Here is a 15,492-nt window from a genome sequence, read left to right as displayed (position 1 = left end):
CTGTCCTCAGCCAGCTCGCTTCACTGTCCAACCACCCCCACCTTAGTGATATCCCTCCTCACACTATCCTCCCATCTTAACTGCTGTCTACATATTTTCCTTCTACCTTGCTTTCCCAAACTATCCGCTCTCTTTGCCATTCTCTCTTCGACCCCATCCGCACCAAGTGCCAAGGCCATCTCAGCCGGCATTTCACCAATCTCCCTGTCAAGCTTGTCTGCACACCAATCTCCTCCCTAAATTCATCAATCCTCCACCTATTCACCCTCTTCACGTCCACAATCCTCCTGACCCAGTTGTTCTCACAAACCTGCAGCCTCTGTTGTTGTCTCTCTGTCAGTGCCACTGTATCTAAACCAGAAAGGTAGGCCGGCGTTACACATGACATCAGAACCTTCCCTTTCATTGTTCATGATATCTTTCTGTCTACCATTAATCCCTCCACCATCCTCCATGCATTCACATCAGCCTGAATCCTTCTCCGCACCTCTGCCTCTGACTAACGTCCCCAGTCACCATGAACCCCCAAATACTCAAACCTATTTCCCTGTCTGATCTCCTTCCCCTCTAACCTGATATTCATTTATTTTCTCTGCTACCTGACTCGCATCACCTCAATCTTCTCTATGCTCATCTTCAGCCCATACTTCCAAAATATCTCCTTCCACTCCCCAAGTACAGTACTTCCTGTATCTCTCGCCTTCTCTCTACCACAACAGCAAGATTGTCCACATACAACGTCCTCCCCAGAATGAATATCCCTCATGTTTACCTTTTTGCTTACCAGTTCATCATCATGATAAGCATCAGTGGGCCGAGAGCTCTTCCCTGCCTCAAACTGACAAATCTCACACTCTCACTAACTTTCTCCAAAAGGACCATCTGGCAAACCTTCTCATCTACTTTCTTAACAATCCTCTCGAAGAATTTGAATCATTCGATGATCTTTCTTGGGCAAACCATATTTCAAAGTTGGCCTACAGAGCCAGTCACCGAATGGGTATCCTGCATCTTGCAAAGCCCTTCCTTGGCACATTTGAACTCTTATCTACCAACAAGGCCTGAATCTGTAGCTTGATGGAATACTCTCCCCTCTCGTTTGGCACCTCCACCTCACACCTTGCTCAGCTTGAGGCCGTGGATATGAAAGTCTTCAAGATCATTGGAAGCTCCCACGATGAAGCTGAATCTATGGGCCTATCATTTTGCCATCGCAGATATTGCAGTGGTCTCTCTGTCTTCTTCCACCTCCTTTCTGGTGTTACCCCCTCTGTTCTTTCTGTGCTTTGTCCCTCCCAGGTTTATACAGGGTGCATGCAGTCCACCAGCAACCTCCTAATGAATCTCCCACAATCCAGAATCACTGCTCACCTCCTCTTATTTGTTCCTTTTTTTTTCCTGCCTGTGGAACCAACTTCCACACTCTCTTCAATCGCATTCTTCCCTCCAGGTCTTCAAGACTGCTATTCACCACCATCTCGGATCCAAAACCTTGAATTCTTTTTTTTCTTCTCCTGTGAAACCACCCCCTCCTAAATTTTGTAGTTTTTCCTTCCTGAGAGTTTGCTTCTGTCTGTATCCATCTTGTCTTCCCCCTGCATATTCACTTACTCGATTCATATTCACTGACCCATCATTACCGGCATCCCTTGTTTGTCCGTCTCCATATATCTTGTCCCTCTGCCCAACTGTTGGTGTTTCCCCCCTCTCTTTTTCCTTTTGTGCTGTTGCGTCCTGAATAGTTCTGTGTTATAGCTCTTCCACAAGCTTTGGCTTTTATATATAAAGGCTTATTGAGAGAGTAATCGTTCTGAGAGAAAGTGACACGTCTATCGGTGGTAAACTCTCACCTTCCAAACCGTCTATGATTGCTCATGGTTTATCTGATGCCCTCAGAGTGATATGAGGAGCAAAGAGATTGCTGACAAGGTAGGTCAAAGTTGAATTTTTTTTCTCAGCCAAACACACAAGTGGATAGTGTTTGTACTGATGTTTGTTATTGTTTTTGGAAAATGGTACTCTAGTGGGTTTTTTTTTTGTGCCACCAGTTGAAAATGAACATAAGGCTTTGAATATTTAAAGATATTTTGAGTTAACATGCTTGCTTTTCTCTGTTCATCCAACTTGGCAGAAGGCTTTTTTTTGGCTCATATACAGTACTTGGAGCCCTGCTAAAATTAGTGTGCACCATTCTCTTATGACTGCTCGGCAGGGCTAGGCAGGTGGTAAATACTGAAACTAAGACTGGACATGTCACCTTTTGTTTTGTCAAGGCTCCTGAACCCTCTACCATACTCGAGCACTTCACTTCTAAGCCAATATAACCAATTTATTGCTGGTTACCTTCTTGTTTGTGCAAACCCAATCACGAATGTACACAAAGCACCACATGGAATATATATATATATATATATATATATATATATATATATATATATATATATATATATATATATATATATATATATATATATATATTTAAGATTGGACAATTTCATTTGTAATCTGTTCTGTCGAAAGAGTTTATTAACCATTTTTAATGCAGGTCACGTAATGCAAAGCTTCGGCTTGGGATTATCGGTCCTGAAAATCTCATAAAACTCACTGGTCAGGATATTAAAACTAGCTTGTCTTTATTGCCAACTTACTATCTGCGTAAAGCTGCTTGACTTATGTGGCATGTATTTATTACTAATTATCTCTCTGTAAGACTTTTGGAGGCCCTGGCTGGGCAATAGAGAAAGGAAAAAGATCTAAATATCCCCAAACATTACCTATTACCAGGATTTCTTTCTTCCTGTTGGTGAAAACAGATGTAGGAAATTGCCAGCTGTCTATTTTACCCTTTGGAGGTTAATTAAGTTTACTACTGGAGACATTGGCAATTTGCTTGTCTGTTTCATCGAGACTTACAATATTACATGCACATGTGTATCTGCTGGTAAATTTATTCATTTATATATAGTGGTTGTTACCCCGTGCACGCAAAGCAAAAAGCAGGATTAAGCAACTGGATCACTTCTGTTTGTCTCTGTCTGTCTGTGTATGTATGTCTACAAATGTCAGTTTATGATTGACGAACAACCTGATTTCAATTAAATGTGTTTTATTTTGAACACAAGTTGGACCATCCAATTGGAAAACGAATATGTAGTTTAGCATAATTTGTCCTGATCTGAATGAATTTATCCTGACATTAATTCCTCCTGATCTTGCATGCGTAGAGTGAGATAAGATTTTTTTTAGTCTGTCTGCCTGTCGGGCCGTCAAACAGAATTGAAAATCATTCCAAACAGAAAATTTGCTGTCTTTTTTTAAGGACGTCAAAAAGGACACAAACAACAGGCACGAATAACTAATGTGACATGTTAAATAACGTGGTGTAAAAGATACTTCATCAACAGTGGTAAACCTTGAATTTTTTTTTTTCTACAACCTTTAAAATCTTTATTTTATTTCAATTGAATTATATCATTGAGCACTGGAGAATCCAAATCGCTTTTTTGACACTTTCAAAATGTTTCCACTCATCAGTACTTAGACAAAATATTACAGCATTTTACATCATTATGACCAATCAAATTTGCTGCTCGTACACCCTGTACTCTGGGAGGGGGATGGGAGCGAGGAGGATGGTGGAGAGAGGAGAGGTGAAGTTTGGAGTGGGTTTGGGAGGAGGTGAGCATGAGGAGAATGGGGTTATGGACTTGTGCTTGGTTGGGGGACTTGTGGGGAGGTAGTACAGGATTGAAAAAAAATTGGGTACACAAAAACAGCACATTAATACAGCAAGTGGAGACCACCCAAAGATGTCAGGGGAAGTGAAGAGTATAGAGGGGAAGGGGTTTGGGATAAGGTAAGCATGAGGGGAGGGGGAAGGGAGGACATTGCAAGGGGAGTGGAAGGGAAGGCAGTGTAAGGGGAGGGGAAGGGAAGGCAGTGTGAAGGGAGGGGAGGGGAAGCGAAGGCAGGATGAGGTGAAGGGCAGGCAGCAGGAGGGGAAGGGAAGGGTCATAAAATGTGCCCAGACAGCAACATTTTATTTTTAACCACTGGGTTCTATATAAAACCAGGTGAGAGCATTTAAAACCCACACTATCGACCTGGCAAAGGCCTGCTTGCATGTATGCATGCTCGTACGTGCAGCGACTTTTGTATCCCTCCAATCAGCTCACTCCAGATCTGATTTTACATGCTACACCAACATTTTTATTTCAGAGAAAGAAAGAAAACTAGAAAACCAAGAAACAATTTCTGAAGAAAGGAAAGGATGAATCGGGTGGATTATATACAAAACATTTCACAAAAGGATAAACATTCCTCTCGGACTTTGCAAATAACTTCCTGTATACACCATTTTGATTCGAACTGCGGTAATCTTCCAGTTACTGAAAAGAAAGCAAAATCCAATTTAACATAACGACTTATTACAAAGTTTTGGAACAAAAACAAAGCATCTTCATCATTTACTCCAACACCATCAAGTTTTCTTTTTCTTGACTTATATACTGCCATCTTTGCCTGAGCAAGCAGGAAATTGGCTAACACAGCATTGGAATTTTTATGTGGGATATCCAATCCGTAGATGAACACACAAGTGTTAAAAATCAAACCAAACCTCACAAAACAATTCCAAAGTAAAATAAATAAGGGTGCCAACCGTTGGCATTCAACATAGATGTGAAAAAGGTTTTCAGACTTCTTACAAAAAGGACATTCATCTCCAAGCATATTTGAAAAACGGTGTAACAAGTGATTAGAAGGAAGGATCCAGTGTACTAGTCTCCATTGGAGGTCACCATGTCATGGTGGTACAGGAGGGTGATAAAAACCTTTCCAGTAAGGAAAAATAAGGGGGAGAACAAGGTAAGAGGTCTCTCCATCGAACCTTCTGCTGTGTTATTTGCCGTTGCGAAAGAAATTTTACACAACCCAAATAAAGGTCTTTTTGTTTGGGAAGGCCATTGAAGCCTACGTTAAAAGGGGGACAAGGAAGAGGGCTGGCAAGAGAAAAAGCACATACGAGTTCAGGAAAGGTTGAGAGAGAAGGTATTCGATGTGCATTTTGTTCATTGCTTTGGTGGTCTTCTCCCAAGCAGGTGCAAGCTCTGTGTTTGTCAAAAGCACACTACCTAATATGGGTGCCACGATTCGAGAGGATCGCACACCGACCAGGCTTGCCAATGCATCAGCTCCGATCCAGCTGCCGTTTGGGCTGAGAAGATCTGCGACAGATTTAACGCCCTTGTCGGTAAAGTGTTGAATAAAACACCTATCAGCAGGCATATCATGGAAAAGGGAGTTGAAGAACAAAGGTTCTTCCAGAAACATCTGTTTCGTGTAAGAATGTGTAGCTCTTGTTATTGTCAGAGCTTGCCACGCATTTAGCATGCAATGATAGAAACCAGAGAGGGGGGATGTGTCGATTTTGGAAAGGTCCATCAGGAAAAGAGAGTGGTCATAGCCTAGCCTCCCAGCCTGTTGCAAAAGGTGATGAGCGACGTTGACCCATGGTGGAGAGGGTCACGTGTATAGCATGCGAAAAGCAACCGAGAGTCGAAAGGCCATTAGTCGGCTCTTTATGACGACCAGGCCTTGTCCTCCATCGGTCAGTGGTAAACTGAGGACCCCAGGTCGCAGCCAGTGTTTTCCGTCCCAGAAAAAGGACACAAAGCACTTCTGGAGCTGTTGAAGCAACACTGCTGGAGGATGCAGCACGAAGAACCTGTGCCATAAGGTAGAGGCCATCAGTGTGTTGATGACCAAGACCCTTCCACGGTATGACAGTTGTGTGATCAGACCTTTCCATTTTTGCAGTTTACCCTCAACAAACTCAAGCAGACCAGCCCAATTCTTTGCTACTGTGGTATTATTGCCTAAGAACACTCCAAGGTATTTCACACCATCATTGGCCCATGACAGTGGAGCAGGAAGTCTTGGCGCCAAGTGGCACAATGGACCGAGCCAAAGGGCACTCGTTTTGTTCCAATTTAGTTTGGCTGATGAAGCCTTTTCAAATAAGGACAAACAACAATGAACGATGTTAATGTCATTGATATCTTGTACGAATACACACATCATCGGCGTATGCCAGTACCTTGATGGGCCGTTCAAGCTGGGACAAACTAAACCCTGTTAGTCCACAGCGCAAAATAAACCAGTTGGGGTTCGATGGAGAGAGCATAAAGCAACCCAGAAAGAGGGCAACCTTGTCTAATTCCCCTGTTAACAGACAAAGGTGCAACAAGTTCATTGTTTATCTTTAGCACACTATAAATATTATTATATAGTATTTTAATATAAGAGATGAATGTCGAACCAAGTCCAAACCGCTCAAGTACTTCGAAAAGGTACCGATGGTCAACACGGTCAAAGGCCTTCTCCTGATCAAGGAGAAGAAGTCCTAAATCTTTCGGGTTTTCCTTGCATATTTCAATGATGTCTCTCACAAGGGAGATGTTGTTATAGATGGAACGTTTTGGGACACAGTAACATTGGTCTTCCTCCAACGAGGATAAATGAGAAGTAAGTCACGATGCCAGGGCTTTTGAAAATATCTTGTAGTCCGTACATAAAAGGGAGATAGGACGCCAATTTCCAATACACAACACGTCTCCCTTTTTTGGGATGAGGGTAAGAAGAGCTCGTCGGCAACTCCGAGGTAGCTCTCCAAGCTGGCAGCTTGCGTTCAAGGTCTTTATGAGTTCTGAACCCAATAAGTGCCAAAACTTCTTGTAAAATTCAGTTGTAAGTCCATCCAATCCAGGTGCTTTCCCAATGGCAAGGCCGTGCAGGGCAGTGCCAAGTTCATCCAAGGTGATGGGTCTTTCCAGTTGGGAGCGCCCATCTGCACACAACACTGGCAGGCCTACGGAGATAGAGGCGACACTGACAGAATTTATTTGTTCCATTGAATATATTTTCGAAAAGTATTCCTTCACGAAAAGTTTGATTTCTGATTGAGTAAAGGTAATGGATGAATCTGCTAATCGCAGCTGAGAAAGCTGTTTCCTGGGAAGACGTTTCTCTAAGGAAAAGAAGTACTTGGTTGGTACGTCTGCCTCATTCAGGTGTCGCACCCTCATCCGAACTAAGGCACCACGTGCATTCCACTCGGTTATTTCCTTTAATAAGGACTGTTTCTCAGTTGAGGTTTTTTATGTTACTATTATTTTGTCCGATGACTCGGAGTTGTAAAATCTCTAACTGTAATATTTTCTTCACCTCATGGTCAGCGCTTGTTGAGAAAAACTGATACTGTTGACAGAAACCTTTAATTTGGGTTTTTACTAAATCCCACCATATCAGCGGGTTAACGGAACAGCTTAACTTCTGCTCTAGGAGAGCCGTCCAGAAGGATTCAAAGGCCTGAATGAAGTTGAGGTTTTCTAGTAAACTGTTATTGAATTTCCAATGAGAGCTCCCTGGACATGGTTTAGAGAGTTGAATAAAGACTCGAGCTAGGGAATGGTCAGAGAAATCAGAAGGCACGATATCGGATTTATAAACTCCATGTAATAAATGAGAATTTACATAGATGCGATCAAGTCTCGCAAGTGAGATGTGGTTGTTTAAACAATGACACCATGTGTAAGATCGATCAGAAGGGTGCTGCACACACCAAATATCATGAAGATTATATTTCGCAATGATGTTTGCAAAAAGTTTTGCGGAACATGGTTGGGGTTCCGGCCCATTCCGGTCACATGAAGCTTTAACAGTACAGTTAAAATCGCCACCAATAATTAGACAAGTCTGCAAATCCAGTGTTTGCAGGAATTTTCTCAGTTCGGCAAAAAAGGAGATCCGCTCGTCATTTTTGCTTGGAGCGTACACATTGAGAATTGTGAACTTGACCTGATCGATAGAGAAGGTCACGGAGGCAAGGTGTCCATCAATAATACTCATAAATTTAAGGCAGGACGGATGGAAAAGTTTCCCTAAGACAAACATGATGCCTGCCTTCGACGAGGAGTTGTTACTGAAGAAACATTCCTTGTCCATAAATAGTCGCCACTGAGCCTGAACAGATCGGACAGCATGGGTCTCTTGTAACAAAGCTATGTTGAGACCGTTGACCTCTACCAACTGTTTAATTTGGATCTTGCAGAGCGGACTCCCACCACCATTAACATTTATTGTTCCAATCTTGAAACTGGCCATGAGGAAAATAATAGCTTCTAACAATAATATCAGAAGTGGGATAATTGATTAGGATCCCTTTTCTCCTTGGCAATCAATTTTTTAAAGCAGTGACAGTGTGTCTGGTGGAAACCGAATAAGTCAGGCTTACGTACGATAGCCTGAGCACACTCGAGGAAGGACGGTAGATCTAGAAAGTATTCCGTCAGGTTTATATTGCGTTTCCTGTATGTATTTTGTAAGAAGAGTCTTATTTGTTCGGGGGGGGGGGTAGGACCTTGACTGGTCAGCTTCTCCACCGTTTCCACCTAACTGTTTCTGTTTGGTTCCCCCAGGTCAGATTCGTCAGAGTCGGTTTTAGTTTCCGAGTCACACAAGCTTGTGCTGTCCTGCATATCGATACTGTCGTCAGTATTGATACACGGATCTGTACTGGTTACCACGTCTATGTGCTCTTCCATTGTGGGAACATCTCCTGGTGAAGTAACGGAAATGATCGGGGGAGTTGATGAAACGGAAACACCATCAGCGGATGCAGCGATATCGCTTCCCTCGACCGTAACGGTGTTATCGACCTCCAACGGCGTGGAGGTATACAGTACTTTGGGGGTCTCTCGTAAAACATCCATTTTAATATTTCCTGCATTTCCAGCTTCACCATGTGATGAGATGGGAGCAGTAACAGGGTTAACATTTTCTTCGCTATTTCCTGCTGACAAGGATTTAGGGTTAACATTTGTTTCACTATTTCCTGCTGACAAGGATTCAGGGTTAACATTTACCGAAGTGACAGCAGGTTCATCATGAGTCGTCTGTGTATCACCGTAAATGGACTTTCCAATGGGAGAGTTTTTAAAGAGTGAAAAAGTTTTATTTACTGCGATAGCAGGTAAAGCGGTCTTTGTCAGGGAGACGTCTATGTCCTCACCGGCAAGTAGGTTGAACTTGTTGGCCGTAGGTACCGGGTCCATTCCGGGCAAGCATTGTAGAGTGGCGTCAGTCACTACTGCAGGAACATTACCGACAGATTCCTCATTTGTAAATCCTGCCTTCTTCTGGGTTAAGCGACCATCAGGTAAAGTCTTTCTCTTCCTTGATGAAATGATGGTGAAACCATCCCAAACATTTGTTTTGCTGTTTGGACTATCGGACTGGGAGGACTGGGCGTTATTACCGGACACAGGATTCGCTTTCTTCACAGTCGAGGAAGAAGAAGAAGACGTATTCTTGTTGACGAGGTTTGCTTCATTGTTTGACGAGGTAGCCTTTGGGCAAGATCGTTTCAAGTGTACAAAATTACCACATTCGAAACATTTCAAGGTGTCAGTGGTTACGTAGACTTGGTAATCATGATTATCAATTTTGAGTTTTAAAACAATGTCCAAGGTTCTTTCAGCTTCGAGGGAGGAAGTACCACATAAACTTCTCTCCAAAAAGACATCACATGCTTCATCCGATCGTCCTGGCTACGTAAAGGTAACATAGCGATTTGAGAAACCACAGTACCATAATGAGATAGTTCGGAGATCAGCATCTGATTCTTCAGGAAAGGAGGAGCATTCGAGATCATGACCTTCACGGCCGGTGTGTCGAGAGGTGAGACGAGCACGAAATGTCCGTCATCTGTTGATAGTCCGGTCGATACAATTTTGTGAACCAGTTCTGTCTAAAGACACGAAGATAACCACACGTTTGTTCATTCGCGAGGCTGCACGAACTTTATCAGTACCGACTATGTTTCCTGTAGCGATAACGAGATCCTCGATAATGACGTCGTCGGGCGGGACGCAGACGACGCCATGTTTTCGAGTTAATGCTTCAAATGCCGCTTAACGGGAATACGAAGTCATATTTAGGAAGGGGGAGGAGGGGTGATTGGTGCTGTGCAGTAATTAAATACGAGCTGAGACAGGTTTCCAAAGGAAATGAACACAGCTACAACTCGAGGGGGAGCACTCGGTAGAGTGCAAAACCTCCGCCGCCAATACTGATAGTTCACTCAAGTGAACCCGATATCCTATTCATTCAATTTGACGTCAACAGTGCTCACAGAGTTATAGTTTGCAACTTTCCCTTTTACTTTTAACTTTTACATACTCAATTCATTCATCATAACTAGATTCCTTGAGACAGAAATTGATTTTACGTGGGTATATCCACCTGAAGTTCCAAAATCAGCCGCAATTATAATATTGGCATGTTTTTTGTTGGAAATCACTTAAAACATGTAGAAATGCAAAAAAAAAAATCAATTTTGTTGAAAAAAAAGTTGCAATTTTTTTTTCTCCAACAATGTTTTTTGGGTGGGGGGGGGGGGTTGGAAATCACTTAAAACATGCAGAAATGCAAAAAAAAAAATTAAAATATTTTTTCAAAATGGCCGCCATAGCGGCCATATTGGATTTTGGACCAAGTCCAAAATCTAATGGCATGATCCTTGGACCATACCTAATCCCCTCACCAAGTTTTGTCGAAATCCGTCGAGGAGTTTTTCCTTAATACTGTTCACAAACAAACAAACAAACCAATAAAAAGCGTTCCTTGGCCTTAGGCCAAAGGTTATCTTGCCAAAAGACCTTGATTTGAGAGTTTCATTTTTTTATGAAAAATCAGTTTTTTTGTCATGACGTCATCAAATGATGTCATAACGACGAAATTTTTATATATCTGAGAAACACTCTTCTCGGGCTTCAATTTGAGGTACTACTCGATATTGTTAGTCAAAGATTTAAAAATGACCTTCATGAAGGTCAACTTCGACCTTAGGCGCTAACCATGAAGGTCAAGGCCGATCGCCACCAAAAACTAATCAGCTGAGCGCCTATCGATATGCTATATATCCACCAAGTTTGGAGATGATCCGATGAAATTTACTCAAAAGCTAAGGGTTTCGTTGATTTTGATGCTTGACCTTCTGGTGACCTTGACCTTTGACCTTGACATTCGAAATTCTGGACGTCGAAAGCTATTGCACTCACGAGTATACGTGTCAAGTTTGAGAGCCATTGCTTTAGAACTGTGACTTAGAGAGCAAGTTGAAAGTTGAAAATCAATTGTAACAGACAAATATATAAATATATAAACAAAAAACCAAACAAACCGATCGAGTAACATATCTTGCTTTGGCAAGATAACAAACAGACGGGTGAAAACAGTAACCTCTGATCTTCGATGGCGGAGGTTAATGAAGAAAAAACGATCAGTTGAAAGGCCGGGATGGGCCGCCAACTAAAAGCTATTCACAAAGAAGCTGTGGGCTTTTTCTCTCTCTCTCTATCTCTGAGAAAAAAGTATGCCAGGAGAAAACAGGGGGATGGGGAGGGGAGGGGAAGAGATGAATCGAAGGGCAAACCGTGAAATAACAAGGACAGATGGGTGGGGTGGGGTGGGGTGACGGCGCGACGGAAGGCCGAAGCATGAGGTCTAACGAAGAGGGGAGGGTGGGGGTACAAATAACGATGCGTATAAGGAAACAAAGGAAAGGAGGTGAAAAAAACGAGGCGAAAGGGGATTGAAAGGTGAAAAAACAGGGCAGATCACAGCTCACCAAGACAGCACAGCCGCCATGACACTCCACTCGACTCACCAACAGCCAGCAGGGGGGCGAGAGAGAGAGAGAGAGAGAGAGAGAGAGAGAGAGAGACAGAGACAGAGACACAGACACAGACACAGACACAGACACAGACAGGCAGAGGTTGGTTTCCAAAGGACATCTAGATCACAGACGACAGGTTTGGAATCGCTGATCGAGATCATCATCTGGGAACCGTCAATAAATCGAGGATTCGGCCTTTCAATCCCAAAAACTCGCCAAACAGCTGGTTTACAACCATGGAGAGACATGAGTTCAAAAAGCATGCTCTTTCCCAAAATATTTCTTAAAGTGCTTTATGAAGTGGATAAAATTCCTCAAAGGTCACCGACTGTTTGCCTGAGGTCAAGTCCTGTATTGTTGAGAGTCTGTCTGCATGTATGAGTGTGATTTGTGTGACAGGTCTTCCATTTTTGACCCTGTGAGAATGAATATCAAATAATTTAGGCAGAAAAAGTACATATATAAATATACAGTACTGTGCAAAAGTTTGGGTTATTCCAATGATATTCATATACACTTTTGGGTAAATTCATCAAATTATCAGTGACAACAGTCATATCATATGTGTTTATTATTGTAAATTAACAGCCTTTTTAAATGCATGTAAAACAAACTGCTTAAGTAAACTACAATGGCACTTGGTAGAGCGCATAGTCCTGCCTCACGCTAATTCTCAACAAAAATACCATCATTAACTGAACATGCTATTATTTTGGTCCATTGCTATTATGACCCATACACTTTATCATCCATGCACCCTATTATATGTCACAAAAATTGCCATTGTCCATAGCTTTATTGATTAATTATTAGGATATTTAACGACCACTTTTGTGCATATTAATGCTAAATTGCATCAAAGAAGGTGAATATGAAATATTTCTCCCATGGCTAGTTGATGAATATGTATGAAGTTTCACATCGATCTGTTAAGTGGTTCCGGAGAAGATTTTTCTTACGTTTTTATTTTAAATCCAATATGACCACCAGACCACATGACCAATGCCGTCATTAATTTTACTCTACATTCACATTGGGTCGTAGCCTGGTGTTGGCGCAGTGGTTAGGGCAGCGGCTTGGGACCCAAAAGGTCCTGAGTTCAAGCCCCGTTGGGCCACTGAATTAATATATGTGTATATATATATATATATATATATATATATATATATATATATATATATATATATATATATATATATATATATATATATATATATCAAACCATATACATATATACTGCATAAATGTATGTATGTGTTTGTATATGTACATATACCAAGTCGTATAACACCAGGGGGTTGACTCAGCCTGTCATCCTTCCGAGGTCGGCAAAATGAGTACCAGTGTACTGGGCCCGGTGTATGCCCCGGTTAAAATAGGTGTACCCTATCCCTGTGTCGTAAGAGGTGACCAGGGTTGCGTCAGGAAGGGCATCCGGCGTAAAACTTGTGCCAAATCATTATGCGGATCATAACGGATGATCCGCTGTGGCGACCCCCAACGGGAGCAGCCGAAAGAAGAAGAAGAAGAAGAAGATTCACATTGGGTCGTAGATCAGATATATGAAGTTTAAGATTTTTCTGGATGAGAATTTGGATTTACTTTTGTCTATCGTTTTACGCTTCAGTGCCATTGCATTAACAATGTAACGTGTGCGAAGGCCTCGTGGTGTGAGATGATAATCACAGCTGAGCATAAAAACCACGATTGGTCCAAATTAAGATCCGTGACAACTCAATCAGTACATAAAGGGATTGCCATGATTGATCAAAACCGTGATATTTAAGGGTTTACTGTATTCAATATGTCAAAGAAAGTGTTACAAAATTAATTTACACATTGTTTCAAAGTCAAGAAGATACTTGCTACACAAGGTTGGAGATCGTTTTTTTGAAGCACTGCATCCCAGAGAGCTGTGAATAGTAGGACCCCGATTATAGAGATCTCCCCCCCCACCCCCTTAAAATATCTGCCCCCTATTTTACTCCCCATTGGGCAAGTGAAATTTGATTGTGATCACGTAAGTCCCCATTACAAAGATCTCACCCCACCCCCAACCAATGATACTCCCCATGGGGTCCCCATTATGCCTAGTTCAGTGGCCCTATAATGTTCCATTCTCAGAATATACAGGATCGGACAGACGGACAAACATAAAAACCGAGTATTCCAATAAAGGGCAGATTTGTCTTTGTGTTCAGCACTGCCTGATGCGAGACTTGTTTGCGAACATGCCACATGTCGAGCAATAGATGTCATACAGCCTCTAACATGAATGGTTAACATTTGAAACTATTTGAACCTGACATTTGACACATGTTTAATTTCAAATGATGCCTTTAATTGGACTTGCCTTTATAAGTATAGAATATTTCTTTTAAAATGGGAGGGGATATTACTTCTTTTGGGCGCAAAACCACACATTTTCCATCTGTTTGTACAACTTCTCTCTGTGTGTTATGTTTTGTTTCCCTGCTCCATACAATCTAAATTTTTTTGTACACAATGTCGAGGCTCTTATAATATCTAACACATAGAACGTACAAAAAAGGGAGCAAGGGAGAGGGATGGGGTGGGTAAAACGGGGTGAAAAAGATGGACACTACAGGGACTTTCAGGAAGGAAAGCAGGGAATTTGAAGGAGGTAGGTTTGTGGTGGATTAACAGGGGTAGAAGACATCATGGTTTTGGATGGGGGAAGATAAGAGATGGTGGTGAACAGCTGCTTTGAAGACCTGGATGGAAGAGTGGGATTGAAAAGAGTGTGGGAGTTTGTTCCAGAGGTGGGAAAAAGAGGAATGAAAGAGTGAAGGTGAACACTGAGTCTTGATTTTGGTTGTTTCACCAGAAGGGGGTTGCTGGCGGACCTTGAGTGCTCTGCGGAAATATGGGGGAGGGGTGGGGTGGGGGCAGATCAGAGACAGAGCGGGGGGGAGCTGAGAGGAGACGACAAAGGACAGAAAGACCACCGACCTGCCTGCAGTGAGAGAGTGAGCAACCCAAAGACTCAGCTTCATCATGGGAGATGATGATCCTAAATGCCTTGGTTTCCACAGCGTGAATCTGAGAAAGGTGTGAGGAGGGAGCACTCCATCAGGCTGCGGATGAAAGCTTTGTATGTGGTCAGGAGCTCAGGTGTGCTAAGGAAGGACTTTGCATGATGGAGGATGCCCAGTCAGTGACTGGCTTTGGAGGCCAGCTTGGAGATGTGGCTTTCCCAGGAAACATCATGTCAGATGGTGAGACTCAGAAGCTTGAATGAAAGGATTTCTTCAAGAGGACTGTTGAGAAATTAGATGGGGGGGAGGGGTTTCCAGATGGTCCTTTCGGAGAGATATAATGAGAGTGTGAGATTTTTCAGGATTGAAAGACATGCTCCAAGTGTTGGACCAGCTTGTGAGTTTATCCAGACCTGTAGAGAGTGAAGAAGCTGCCGCTTGCCGATCTAAGAGATGACAGATGGTTTGGCAGAGGGTGGAGTCATCAGCAAAGAGATAAAGAGGATTTTCCAGAGGGTCAAAGAGATCATTGATGAAAACCAGAAAAAGCACAGGGCTGAGAACACTCCTTTGAGGAACTCCAGCCTGGACAGGAAGAGGAAGACAGTTGACTGCGACAATAGAGGAAGTCTGCAAGCCATGAGTGGAGATGTCGTTGGATACCATTGGAATCAAAATAAAGAGCAATTACCGCACCATAGTCCTAAGAAGGAAGCCAGACATAACAACACACACACACACACACACACACACACA

At 42.5% G+C, this 15,492-nt stretch overlaps 1 protein-coding gene across 5 annotated transcripts in view; it reads left to right on the top strand.

The window, feature by feature from the left end:
* LOC147032097 (uncharacterized) overlaps positions 1 to 15,492 on the top strand; it is a 41,605-nt gene that overhangs the window by 21,580 nt on the left and 4,533 nt on the right. The gene's annotated exons all lie outside the window — the stretch shown is intronic.

Source organism: Eptatretus burgeri, chromosome 2, assembly GCF_056783735.1.
Source record: "Eptatretus burgeri isolate ZD-2024b chromosome 2, Ebu_testis_v1, whole genome shotgun sequence".
In the NCBI taxonomy this organism is placed as follows: domain Eukaryota; kingdom Metazoa; phylum Chordata; class Myxini; order Myxiniformes; family Myxinidae; genus Eptatretus; species Eptatretus burgeri.
This window is presented reverse-complemented; position numbering and strand designations above follow the sequence as displayed.